This window comes from Cryptomeria japonica, unplaced genomic scaffold (genome assembly GCF_030272615.1).
Source record: "Cryptomeria japonica unplaced genomic scaffold, Sugi_1.0 HiC_scaffold_222, whole genome shotgun sequence".
Classification (NCBI taxonomy): Eukaryota; Viridiplantae; Streptophyta; class Pinopsida; order Cupressales; family Cupressaceae; genus Cryptomeria; species Cryptomeria japonica.
The window spans coordinates 27501-38186 of record NW_026729044.1 but is presented as its reverse complement, the minus strand read 5'-3'; the positions used below and the strand labels follow the sequence as shown (position 1 = coordinate 38186).

General features: G+C 63.3%; 1 non-coding gene across 1 annotated transcript; it reads left to right on the top strand.

The window, feature by feature from the left end:
• Positions 1 to 6722: 6722 nt before the first annotated feature.
• LOC131868842 (5S ribosomal RNA) lies at positions 6723 to 6841 on the top strand. Its single transcript, XR_009367262.1, has one exon. It is a non-coding gene; the product is annotated as a 5S ribosomal RNA (ribosomal RNA).
• The last annotated feature ends 3845 nt before the right edge of the window (positions 6842 to 10686 follow it).

Genomic DNA, 10686 nt, shown 5'->3' with positions numbered 1-10686 from the left:
AATGCAATTAACCCGACTTTCGACTTCGTGGGCACCTCGGAGCGCTCTCGGGTTCGCACCTCGGAGCACACCGAGGTGCGCACCTTTGATGCGCTGCCTTCACCAATTTCCAGAAAAGGCAAGAAAACATTGAGAAGGTGTGCGCACCGAGGTGCCCACCCTGGCGAAGGTGCACGCGAGGTGCGCACCCGGGGCAAACCGGGCTCCGACTTCGTGCACGCCGCACCTTGGAGCACACTTCGGAGCGCTCCTTGGTGCGCACCAGGGCGCGCAACCCAGCCGAGGTGCCCACCCCGGCGAAGGTGCACGCGAGGTGCGCACCCGGGGCAAACCGGGCTCCGACTTCGTGCACGCCATGGTGCCCACCGCGGCGAAGGTGCACGCGAGGTGCGCACCCGGGGCAAACCGGGCTCCGACTTCGTGCACGCCGCACCTTGGAGCACACTTCGGAGCGCTCCTTGGTGCGCACCATGGTGCCCACCAGGGCGCGCAACCCCGCCGAAGGTGCACGCGAGGTGCGCACCCGGGGCAAACCGGGCTCCGACTTCGTGCACGCCGCACCTTGGAGCACACTTCGGAGCGCTCCTTGGTGCGCACCATGGTGCCCACCAGGGCGCGCAACCCCGCCGAAGGTGCACGCGAGGTGCGCACCCGGGGCAAACCGGGCTCCGACTTCGTGCACGCCATGGTGCGCACCGCGGCGAAGGTGCGCACCCGGGGCAAACCGGGCTCCGACTTCGTGCACGCCGCACCTTGGAGCACACTTCGGAGCGCTCCTTGGTGCGCACCAGGGCGCGCAACCCAGCCGAGGTGCCCACCCCGGCGAAGGTGCACGCGAGGTGCGTACCCGGGGCAAACCGGGCTCCGACTTCGTGCACGCCGCACCTTGGAGCACACTTCGGAGCGCTCCTTGGTGCGCACCATGGTGCCCACCAGGCCGCGCAACCCAGCCAAGGTGTGCGCACCAAGGTGCACGCGAGGTGCGCACCCGGGGCAAACCGGGGTCCGACTTCGTGCACGCCGCACCTTGGAGCACACATCGGGGCGCTCCCGGGTTCGCACCGGCGTTGCGCACCGTGGTGGGCACCTCGGAGCACACCAAGGTGGGCAGCGAGGTGCGCACCTTTGATGCGATGCCTTCACTAATTTCCATAAAAGGCAAAAAAAAAACGAGATTTTAAAATTTCCGTTTTGAAAGATAGTGAGAAAAAGGGAATGCTGGTGCCATCTTGAGCCCGCCCTGGTGCGTAGCCCAGCCAAGGTGTGCGCACCAAGGTGCCCACCCTGGCGAAGGTGCGCGCCCGGGCAATTAACCCAACTTCCAACTTCGCGCGCGCCAGGGTGGGAGCGCACCCAACAACCGGGCCTGGGAAGAGCCAATGCGAGAAACCCCACCAAACGCTCTGACAAAAAAAGAGGGGGCGCTCCAGTAACCCCGCTTCGGAGCGCACCCTGGGCAAACCCAGCCAAGGTGCCCACCCCGGCCAAGGTGCAGGCGAGGTGCGCACCCGGGGCAAACCGGGCTCCGACAACGTGCACGCCGCACCTTGGAGCACACTTCGTAGCGCTCCCGGGTGCGCACCTCAGAGCACACCAAGGTGGGCAGCGAGGTGCGCACCTTTGATGCGCTGCCTTCACTAATTTCCAGAAAAGGCAAAAAAAAAAGGAGATTTTAAAATTTCCGTTTTGAAAGATAGTGAAAAAAACGGAACGCGCGTGCCATCTTGAGCCCGCCCTGGTGCGCAGCCCAGGTAAGGTGCCCACCCTGGCAAAGGTGCGCACCCGGGCAATTAACCCTACTTCCGACTTCGTGCGCGCCAGGGTGGCAACCGGGCCTCGGAAGAGCCAATGCGAGAAACCCCACCAAACGCTCCGACAAAAAAAGAGGCGGCGCTCCAATAACCCCGCTTCGGAGCGCAGCCGGGGCAAACCCAGCCAAGGTGCCCACCCCGACGAAGGTGCACGCGAGGTGCGCACCCGGGGCAAACCGGGCTCCGACAACGTGCACGCAGCACCTTGGAGCACACTTCGAAGCACTCCCGGGTGCCCACCGGCGTTGCGCACCGTGGTGGGCAGCGAGGTGCGCACCTTTGATGCGCTGCCTTCACTAATTTCCAGAAAAAGGCAAAAAAAAATGAGATTTTAAAATTTCCGTTTTGAAAGATAGTGAAAAAAAAGGAACGCGGGTGCCATCTTGAGCCCGCCCTGGTGCGCAGCCCAGGCAAGGCATGCGCACCAAGGTGCCCACCCGAGGTGCACACCCGGGGCAAACCGGGCTCCGACTTCGTGCAGGCCGCACCTTGGAGCACACTTCGGAGCGCTCCTTGGTGCGCACCATGGTGCCCACCAGGGCGCGCAACCCAGCCAAGGTCTGCACACTAAGGTGCCCACCCCGGCGAAGGTGCACGCGAGGTGCGCACCCGGGGCAAACCGGGCTCCGACTTCGTGCACGCCATGGTGCCCACCGCGGCGAAGGTGCACGCGAGGTGCGCACCCGGGGCAAACCGGGCTCCGACTTCGTGCACGCCGCACCTTGGAGCACACTTCGGAGCGCTCCTTGGTGCGCACCATGGTGCCCACCAGGGCGCGCAACCCAGCCAAGGTGTGCGCACCAAGGTGCACGCGAGGTGCGCACCCGGGGCAAACCGGGGTCCGACTTCGTGCACGCCGCACCTTGGAGCACACATCGGAGCGCTCCCAGGTTCGCACCAGCGTTGCGCACCTTTGATGCGCTGCCTTCACTAATTTCCAGAAAAGGCAAAAAAAAATGATATTTTAAAATTTCCGTTCTGAAAGATAGTGAAAAAAACGGAACGCGGGTGCCATCTTGAGCCCTTCCTGGTGCGCAGCCCAGGCAAGTTGTGCGCACCAAGGTGCCCACCCTGGCGGAGGTGCGCGCCCGGGGCAAACCGGGCTCCGACTTCGTGCACTGCATGGTGCCCACCAAGGCGCGCAACCCAGCCAAGGTGCCCACCGCAGCGAAGGTGCACGCGAGGTGCACACCCGGGGCAAACCGGGCTCCGACTTCGTGCACGCCGCACCTTGGAGCACACTTCAGAGCGCTCCTTGGTGCGCACCAGGGCGCGCAACCCAGCCGAGGTGCCCACCCCGGCGAAGGTGCACGCGAGGTGCGCACCCGGGGCAAACCGGGCTCCGACTTCGTGCACGCCATGGTGCCCACCGCGGCGAAGGTGCGCACCCGGGGCAAACCGGGCTCCGACTTCGTGCACGCCGCACCTTGGAGCACACTTCGGAGCGCTCCTTGGTGCGCACCATGGTGCCCACCAGGCCGCGCAACCCAGCCAAGGTGTGCGCACCAAGGTGCACGCGAGGTGCGCACCCGGGGCAAACCGGGGTCCGACTTCGTGCACGCCGCACCTTGGAGCACACATCGGGGTGCTCCCGGGTTCGCACCGGCGTTGCGCACCGTGGTGGGCACCTCGGAGCACACCAAGGTGGGCAGCGAGGTGCGCACCTTTGATGCGATGCCTTCACTAATTTCCATAAAAGGCAAAAAAAAAACGAGATTTTAAAATTTCCGTTTTGAAAGATAGTGAGAAAAAGGGAATGCTGGTGCCATCTTGAGCCCGCCCTGGTGCGCAGCCCAGCCAAGGTTTGCGCACCAAGGTGCCCACCCTGGCGAAGGTGCGCGCCCGGGCAATTAACCCAACTTCCAACTTCGCGCGCGCCAGGGTGGGAGCGCACCCAACAACCGGGCCTGGGAAGAGCCAATGCGAGAAACCCCACCAAACTCTCTGACAAAAAAAGAGGGGGCGCTCCAGTAACCCCGCTTCGGAGCGCACCCTGGGCAAACCCAGCCAAGGTGCCCACCCCGGCCAAGGTGCAGGCGAGGTGCGCACCCGGGGCAAACCGGGCTCCGACAACGTGCACGCCGCACCTTGGAGCACACTTCGTAGCGCTCCCGGGTGCGCACCTCAGAGCACACCAAGGTGGGCAGCGAGGTGCGCACCTTTGATGCGCTGCCTTCACTAATTTCCAGAAAAGGCAAAAAAAAAAGGAGATTTTAAAATTTCCGTTTTGAAAGATAGTGAAAAAAACGGAACGCGCGTGCCATCTTGAGCCCGCCCTGGTGCGCAGCCCAGGTAAGGTGCCACCCTGGCAAAGGTGCGCACCCGGGCAATTAACCCTACTTCCGACTTCGTGCGCGCCAGGGTGGCAACCGGGCCTCGGAAGAGCCAATGCGAGAAACCCCACCAAACGCTCCGACAAAAAAAGAGGCGGCGCTCCAATAACCCCGCTTCGGAGCGCAGCCGGGGCAAACCAAGCCAAGGTGCCCACCCCGACGAAGGTGCACGCGAGGTGCGCACCCGGGGCAAACCGGGCTCCGACAACGTGCACGCAGCACCTTGGAGCACACTTCGAAGCACTCCCGGGTGCCCACCGGCGTTGCGCACCGTGGTGGGCAGCGAGGTGCGCACCTTTGATGCGCTGCCTTCACTAATTTCCAGAAAAAGGCAAAAAAAAATGAGATTTTAAAATTTCCGTTTTGAAAGATAGTGAAAAAAAAGGAACGCGGGTGCCATCTTGAGCCCGCCCTGGTGCGCAGCCCAGGCAAGGCATGCGCACCAAGGTGCCCACCCGAGGTGCACACCCGGGGCAAACCGGGCTCCGACTTCGTGCAGGCCGCACCTTGGAGCACACTTCGGAGCGCTCCTTGGTGCGCACCATGGTGCCCACCAGGGCGCACCCGAGGCAAACCGGGCTCCGACTTCGTGCACGCCGCACCTTGGAGCACACATCGGAGCGCTCCCAGGTTCGCACCAGCGTTGCGCACCTTTGATGCGCTGCCTTCACTAATTTCCAGAAAAGGCAAAAAAAAACGATATTTTAAAATTTCCGTTCTGAAAGATAGTGAAAAAAACGGAACGCGGGTGCCATCTTGAGCCCTTCCTGATGCGCAGCCCAGGCAAGTTGTGCGCACCAAGGTGCCCACCCTGGCGGAGGTGCGCGCCCGGGGCAAACCGGGCTCCGACTTCGTGCACTGCATGGTGCCCACCAAGGCGCGCAACCCAGCCAAGGTGCCCACCGCAGCGAAGGTGCACGCGAGGTGCGCACCCGAGGTGCACACCCGGGGCAAACCGGGCTCCGACTTCGTGCACGCCGCACCTTGGAGCACACTTCAGAGCGCTCCTTGGTACGCACCAGGGCGCGCAACCCAGCCAAGGTGCTCACCCCGGCGAAGGTGCACGCGAGGTGCGCACCCGGGGCAAACCGGGCTCGGACTTCGTGCACGCCGCACCTTGGAGCACACATCGGAGCGCTCCCGGGTTCGCACCAGCATTGCGCACCTTTGATGCGCTGCCTTCACTAATTTCCAGAAAAGGCAAAAAAAAGAAAAAAATGAGATTTTAAAATTTCCGTTTTGAAAGATAGTGAAAAAAACGGAACGCGGGTGCCATCTTGAGCCCGCCCTGGTGTGCAGCCCAGGCAAGTTGTGCGCACCAAGGCACCCACCCTGGCCAAGGTGGGTCACGGGGTGGGTCCTAGGGTGGGTAACGGGGTGGGTACTAAGGTGCGTGCCAAGGTGGGTCATAGGGTGGGTGCCAAGGTGGGCACCAGGGTGGGTGTGCACCAACCCTAGCCAGGGTAGGTCACGGGGTGGTTGTCGGGGTGGGCGTCAAGGAGCCAAGGTGGGTGGCAAGTAGCCAAGTTGCGTGCCAAGGTGGGTGTCGGGGTGGGTGCCAAGGATCCAAGGTGGGTGCCAAGGAACCAAGGTGGGTGTCTGGGTGGGTGCCGAGGTGGGAGCCAGGGTGGGTCCCAAGGTGAGTGCAAAGGTGGGTGCCAGGGTCAAGGTGAGTGCCAATGTGGGTTCCAAGGTGCCAGGGTCAGGGTGAGTGCCAATGTGGGTTCAAAGGTGCTAAGTTGGGTGCGAGGTTGGGTGCGAGGGTGGGTGGGTGCCAAGGTGTGCTAGGTGGAAGCCCGGGTGGGTCGGCATCCCATGGGTGTCGAGTTGGGTGCCTGATGGGTGCTTCTTGTCAAGTTTTAGTCGTCGGGACTCATTTCGAGCCTTAGAGGTCGTTTCTTGTCCGGTTGCCCTGTCTTCGACCTGGGAACCCAATTTTGGTCCTCGGGTCCCATTTTTTTTTGTCTCGCATCCCACTTTTGGCCTGTGGCCTTTTCGGGGTCGATTCTCGTTTTGGGCATCAGAGCATGTTTCTTCTCCTAAAACCCAATATTTGTTTATTAAGTCTCGGAACACATTTTTGTTCTCGTGGACCCATCATGGGTCTTGGAACGCATTTGTGGTCCTTGGGTCCCATTTTGCATCCCGAAACTTGTGTTTTGGTGCTTGATCCCTATTTTGGGTGCCCACCTTGCACCAAGTGCGCACCCGGGGCAAACCGAGCGCCTTGGTGCACCGGGGCAAGATCGAGCGTGCACCCGAGGCGCCCCGAACATGCACCAAGGTGCACTCGGCCCACATGTGAGCGCAGGTCGTTGCGCCCGAGGTGGTGTGTGGGCACCGCGTTGCAGACGGGACACTGCACGCACACGACGCCCCCTCCAGGTGCACGCACGTAGGCCGGGCCGGGTGCACACCCGACGCCCTAGCAAGGTGCGCGCACCCGGGCAGGGCTCACACTTGGCGAACGGGGCGCACTTCGCGAGGGAGGGTGTGCACCTCGACGGGGGTGGGTGGCCGGGGTGGATTCGCACGTGGGTCGCGGTTTGCTAAGTACACACTGCGACAAGCTCATAACGGGTGCGATCATACCAGCGTTAGTGCACCGGATCCCATCAGAACTCCGCAGTTAAGCGCGCTTGGGCCGGAGTAGTACTGGGATGGGTGACCTCCCGGGAAGTCCCGGTGTTGCACCCTTTTTTAGTTTTTCGCCGGGCGTCGCAATGCTATTTGAATAAACCTTTTGCCCGTTTGCGTTCTCGTCGGGGCCGGGCCGGGCCGGGGTGCGCTGCCCGCACTACCGCGCGCGCGGGGGCGACACCGAGCGCGCACCCGAGGCGCCCCGAGCACACAGGCCACGGTGCAACCCGGGCGTTGTGCGCGCACCCCGGTGCGCCCGAGGTGCTGCGCGCGCACCCAGGTGAAATCGGTGTGCACCTCGGCCAGTGCGCGCTCGGTCGAGTCGCGCACGTTGGCCAAGGTGCACGGTGATGTTTCTTACTCTAAGGTTCCGCACCAGACGCCCGGGACAGGTGAGCGAAGCTGGGCGGGGCCGGGTGCGCGGCCGGGGCAGGTGCACGCAGCTGGAGAGAGCTTTGGAGCACACTTCGGAGCGCACCAATGATGCGCTCCATTCAAAAGTTTCCTGAAAAGGCAAAAAAAGTTGAGATTATAGAATTTCCCACTTGAGAGATTGTAAAAAAAAAAAATTTAAAATGAAGGAAACGCGGGTGCCAAGGTGTGCGCAGCCCAGCCAAGGTGTGCGCACCAAGGCGCCCACCCTGGCGAAGGTGCACGCAAGGTGCGCACCCGAGGCAAACCGGACAATTAACCCAACTTTCGACTTCGCGCGCACCTTGGAGCGCACTTCGGAGCGCTCCTTGGTGCGCACCAATCTTGGGCACCTCGGAGTGCACCATGGCGCCCACCAAGGTGCGCACCCGGGGCAAACCGAGCTCCGACTTCGTGCGCACCTTGGAGCGCACGAAAGGTGCGCACCATGGCGCCCACCAAGGTGCGCAGCCCAGCCAAGGCGTGCGCATCAAGGTGCGCACCCTGGCGAAGGTGCGCACCCGGGGCAAACCGAGCTCCGACTTCGTGCGCACCTTGGAGCGCACAAAAGGTGCGCAACCCAGCCAAGGTGTGCGCACCCCGGTCAAACCGAGCTCCGAATCGTGCGCACCAGAGGTGCACGCCATCGTGCGCACCTTGGAGCACACTTCGGAGCCCTCCTTGGTGCGCGCCGATGTTGCGCACCTCGGAGCGCACCCGGGGAAAACAATGCAATTAACCCGACTTTCGACTTCGTGGGCACCTCGGAGCGCTCTCGGGTTCGCACCTCGGAGCACACCGAGGTGCGCACCTTTGATGCGCTGCCTTCACCAATTTCCAGAAAAGGCAAGAAAACATTGAGAAGGTGTGCGCACCGAGGTGCCCACCCTGGCGAAGGTGCACGCGAGGTGCGCACCCGGGGCAAACCGGGCTCCGACTTCGTGCACGCCGCACCTTGGAGCACACTTCGGAGCGCTCCTTGGTGCGCACCAGGGCGCGCAACCCAGCCGAGGTGCCCACCCCGACGAAGGTGCACGCGAGGTGCGCACCCGGGGCAAACCGGGCTCCGACTTCGTGCACGCCATGGTGCCCACCGCGGCGAAGGTGCACGCGAGGTGCGCACCCGGGGCAAACCGGGCTCCGACTTCGTGCACGCCGCACCTTGGAGCACACTTCGGAGCGCTCCTTGGTGCGCACCATGGTGCCCACCAGGGCGCGCAACCCCGCCGAAGGTGCACGCGAGGTGCGCACCCGGGGCAAACCGGGCTCCGACTTCGTGCACGCCGCACCTTGGAGCACACTTCGGAGCGCTCCTTGGTGCGCACCATGGTGCCCACCAGGGCGCGCAACCCCGCCGAAGGTGCACGCGAGGTGCGCACCCGGGGCAAACCGGGCTCCGACTTCGTGCACGCCATGGTGCGCACCGCGGCGAAGGTGCGCACCCGGGGCAAACCGGGCTCCGACTTCGTGCACGCCGCACCTTGGAGCACACTTCGGAGCGCTCCTTGGTGCGCACCAGGGCGCGCAACCCAGCCGAGGTGCCCACCCCGGCGAAGGTGCACGCGAGGTGCGTACCCGGGGCAAACCGGGCTCCGACTTCGTGCACGCCGCACCTTGGAGCACACTTCGGAGCGCTCCTTGGTGCGCACCATGGTGCCCACCAGGCCGCGCAACCCAGCCAAGGTGTGCGCACCAAGGTGCACGCGAGGTGCGCACCCGGGGCAAACCGGGGTCCGACTTCGTGCACGCCGCACCTTGGAGCACACATCGGGGCGCTCCCGGGTTCGCACCGGCGTTGCGCACCGTGGTGGGCACCTCGGAGCACACCAAGGTGGGCAGCGAGGTGCGCACCTTTGATGCGATGCCTTCACTAATTTCCATAAAAGGCAAAAAAAAAACGAGATTTTAAAATTTCCGTTTTGAAAGATAGTGAGAAAAAGGGAATGCTGGTGCCATCTTGAGCCCGCCCTGGTGCGCAGCCCAGCCAAGGTGTGCGCACCAAGGTGCCCACCCTGGCGAAGGTGCGCGCCCGGGCAATTAACCCAACTTCCAACTTCGCGCGCGCCAGGGTGGGAGCGCACCCAACAACCGGGCCTGGGAAGAGCCAATGCGAGAAACCCCACCAAACGCTCTGACAAAAAAAGAGGGGGCGCTCCAGTAACCCCGCTTCGGAGCGCACCCTGGGCAAACCCAGCCAAGGTGCCCACCCCGGCCAAGGTGCAGGCGAGGTGCGCACCCGGGGCAAACCGGGCTCCGACAACGTGCACGCCGCACCTTGGAGCACACTTCGTAGCGCTCCCGGGTGCGCACCTCAGAGCACACCAAGGTGGGCAGCGAGGTGCGCACCTTTGATGCGCTGCCTTCACTAATTTCCAGAAAAGGCAAAAAAAAAAGGAGATTTTAAAATTTCCGTTTTGAAAGATAGTGAAAAAAACGGAACGCGCGTGCCATCTTGAGCCCGCCCTGGTGCGCAGCCCAGGTAAGGTGCCCACCCTGGCAAAGGTGCGCACCCGGGCAATTAACCCTACTTCCGACTTCGTGCGCGCCAGGGTGGCAACCGGGCCTCGGAAGAGCCAATGCGAGAAACCCCACCAAACGCTCCGACAAAAAAAGAGGCGGCGCTCCAATAACCCCGCTTCGGAGCGCAGCCGGGGCAAACCCAGCCAAGGTGCCCACCCCGACGAAGGTGCACGCGAGGTGCGCACCCGGGGCAAACCGGGCTCCGACAACGTGCACGCAGCACCTTGGAGCACACTTCGAAGCACTCCCGGGTGCCCACCGGCGTTGCGCACCGTGGTGGGCAGCGAGGTGCGCACCTTTGATGCGCTGCCTTCACTAATTTCCAGAAAAAGGCAAAAAAAAATGAGATTTTAAAATTTCCGTTTTGAAAGATAGTGAAAAAAAAGGAACGCGGGTGCCATCTTGAGCCCGCCCTGGTGCGCAGCCCAGGCAAGGCATGCGCACCAAGGTGCCCACCCGAGGTGCACACCCGGGGCAAACCGGGCTCCGACTTCGTGCAGGCCGCACCTTGGAGCACACTTCGGAGCGCTCCTTGGTGCGCACCATGGTGCCCACCAGGGCGCGCAACCCAGCCAAGGTCTGCACACCAAGGTGCCCACCCCGGCGAAGGTGCACGCGAGGTGCGCACCCGGGGCAAACCGGGCTCCGACTTCGTGCACGCCATGGTGCCCACCGCGGCGAAGGTGCACGCGAGGTGCGCACCCGGGGCAAACCGGGCTCCGACTTCGTGCACGCCGCACCTTGGAGCACACTTCGGAGCGCTCCTTGGTGCGCACCATGGTGCCCACCAGGGCGCGCAACCCAGCCAAGGTGTGCGCACCAAGGTGCACGCGAGGTGCGCACCCGGGGCAAACCGGGGTCCGACTTCGTGCACGCCGCACCTTGGAGCACACATCGGAGCGCTCCCAGGTTCGCACCAGCGTTGCGCACCTTTGATGCGCTGCCTTCACTAATTTCCAGAAAAGGCAAAA